This window comes from Phascolarctos cinereus, unplaced genomic scaffold (assembly GCF_003287225.1).
Source record: "Phascolarctos cinereus isolate Bilbo 61053 unplaced genomic scaffold, phaCin_HiC Scaffold_8;HRSCAF=390, whole genome shotgun sequence".
NCBI lineage: Eukaryota > Metazoa > Chordata > Mammalia > Diprotodontia > Phascolarctidae > Phascolarctos > Phascolarctos cinereus.
In genome coordinates, this window is record NW_027556291.1 from 52,603,768 (window position 1) to 52,606,372 (window position 2,605).

The following is a 2,605-nucleotide window of genomic DNA, read 5'->3' on the forward strand; positions in this document are numbered from 1 at the left end:
AGGACTCAGTGTTGGGCAGATAAAAATGTGAGAGGTACAAACAATCTGTCTGGCCTCTAGGATGCTAAGAGAGCTGAGCTTTGTACCCAGTGGAAATCTGATTTTTGTCTCTGCATTATGGGATAACATTCTTCAAATTGGAGACCTAAATGAGGATGATAACCAGATTCAGGTGTTGTCTAGACTTCTGCAGTGAGTTTACTGCTGTCCCATCTCCCTCTACTGCAGCATGCTGTGTCCTGCAGCTGGAGAGAAATTTGTTCTTCTGTGGAACATGAGGCCCTGCACATTAATTGGGAAGCTAGAGGGACATCTGAACAATGTTGTTTCTCTTGACTTTTCACTCGAATCAGCACTACTTTTCACAGCTTCCTATGACATCAATGTGATCATCTGGGATTCCTAGACTGGAGAGAAACTGAGGACACTTCAGTATGTTTTAGATTCTCCAATGAATAATACTGGTGTTATCCATGAGAGCAATACAATTCTTCCCTGAAAACTTATACCTTGTTACAGATAAACTGCTCAGGATTTGGACCTTGGAACTGAGAACTCCAGTTGTATTATGATCAATGGTCTTCACTGAACATTTTTTCCCACATGGCACAATTATCATCACAGGAACAAGAGATAGCAACATCCAGCTCTGGACAGCAACTAGGGTCCTATTATCACTGAAATTCTTATGCTGTTAAGCCCTTTATAGTTTCCTTAAAACCTACCAAGTCTTAACACTGTCAATACTAAGAAATTGAAAGAGTTCCTTGCCATAATACATGATTTTGCTAGAGAAAGAAAGAACATGGAGGTAAGCTTCCTGACAAAGGTCAGGCTAGAGTCATTGAAAAGAAACAAGATAGGTTTAAACCATGGCTCTCCATTGAAACAGAATTCTGTTTTAAATTGTAAACATACAGTTAATAGAATGTAGCAGGAGAAAACCCAGTGGACTGGTCATTGACCTTTAAGTCTATAATGTCAAAAATTCAATCATAGAGAAACTAGTTCCAATTTCCATGGCAACAGAGCCTGAGTTTAAATTGTCCACTTATAAAGAGTACAATTCAATTTTTTTTCTAGTTGTCTTGATTCAAAGTTCTGATAATGTTTTGCTAATAAAAGCAATTGGGTCTCCAAATTTCCAAAGGAAGAAACTGAGGGCAAGGAAAGGGAAGTGACTTAGCCAAGGTCATGCAGAGAATATTAGATCTAGACTTAGAAGATACCTTAGAGGCCTTCTAGTCCTGACTGCCCCCTCATTTTACAGAGAAGGAAACTGAGGCCCAGGGAGGGGAAATGACTTACCCAAGGTCACACATAGGGTCTTAGACCTAGAGTGAGAAGGAAAGCAAGTAGCTGCTGATTGTGTCTGTATGTTAGGATACAAGAACATGACCACATCCCTAACGGAGAATTTGAGAGGAACTTTAGCTAGGTGCCGTGTTGCATGGTCTGGAAAGTACCTATGGGAGCAATTGAGCACAGTTCTCCAAAGCAACAATAGGAAAACATTTTGCAAGATCATTTTGTGTTTGGCGAAAATCTGTTATACAGGTAGTCATACTGTACTGGAGTAGCTGTAGTATTGATTAGCTTCATCAAACGAGTCTTTACTTTGTAAAGAGCCCTTTGAGTTAGGAGTTCTTAACCTGGAGTTTAGGAACTTTTTAATATATATTTTAATAACTGCATTTCAATGTATTTGGTTTCCTTTGTAATCTTATGTATTTTATGCATTTAAGGAGGAGTCACCAGACTGCCAAAGGGGTCCATGATACAAAAAAAAAAAAGGTTGATTCCCTGGTTAAGCAGTGAACTCCAATGAATTTAAGATATAATTTGGTTGACAAAAAACAAAATCTGAGCAAAACACTTCAGAACTAGATAAATTGTGGAAATAATATGTAAACACTCAAATTTGCAAAGATCAAAACACATTTATCTCTATGCCCATGGTATGCTATTAGGTCAGGGGGACAGATTTCAGTTCAGTATAAGGAATGACTTTCTAAAACTTAAGGCTATTCAATGATAGAATGAGTTGCTTCTAGGGTTAATGAGCTCTCTGTCACTGGAGGTATTTCAGCAGAGCCTGCATAATAACATCTTGGGTGAATTGTACAGACATGGTTAACACAGGCAGGGGTCATCATCACAGGGCTGGTAGATCAGGCACATAGGATGTTGCTGTTGCTGTAGTTCGGTCATTTTTCAGTTACATCTGACTCTTTGTGACCCCATTTTGGGAGTTTCTTAGCAAAGATTATGGAGTGGTTTGCCATTTCCTTCTTCAGTTCATTTGACAGATGAGCAAATTGAGGCAAACGGGACTAAGTGACTTGCCCAGGACCACACAGCTAGTGTCTGAGGCCAGATTTTGAACTCAGGAAGATAAGTCTTCCTGACTCCAGACTCAACACTCTATCTACTTCACCACCTAGCTATAAAAGCTACATTCTAGGCAAGCCCAACTAATAAGGCAGTGTTAGCCAGTGCTGTCCCTTACCCGCTGCTGGTCGTTACTACCAAAGGAAGCTAGTAGCAATCTCTCAGATAAGGGTCTAGAGTGAACAATGATCTTTTATCAGCAATCAGCCCAGTC

General features: G+C 39.8%; 1 pseudogene; it reads left to right on the forward strand.

The window, feature by feature from the left end:
* The first annotated feature begins 229 nt into the window (after window positions 1–229).
* On the forward strand, window positions 230–758 carry LOC110203380 (WD repeat and SOCS box-containing protein 2 pseudogene; annotated as a pseudogene).
* The last annotated feature ends 1,847 nt before the right edge of the window (window positions 759–2,605 follow it).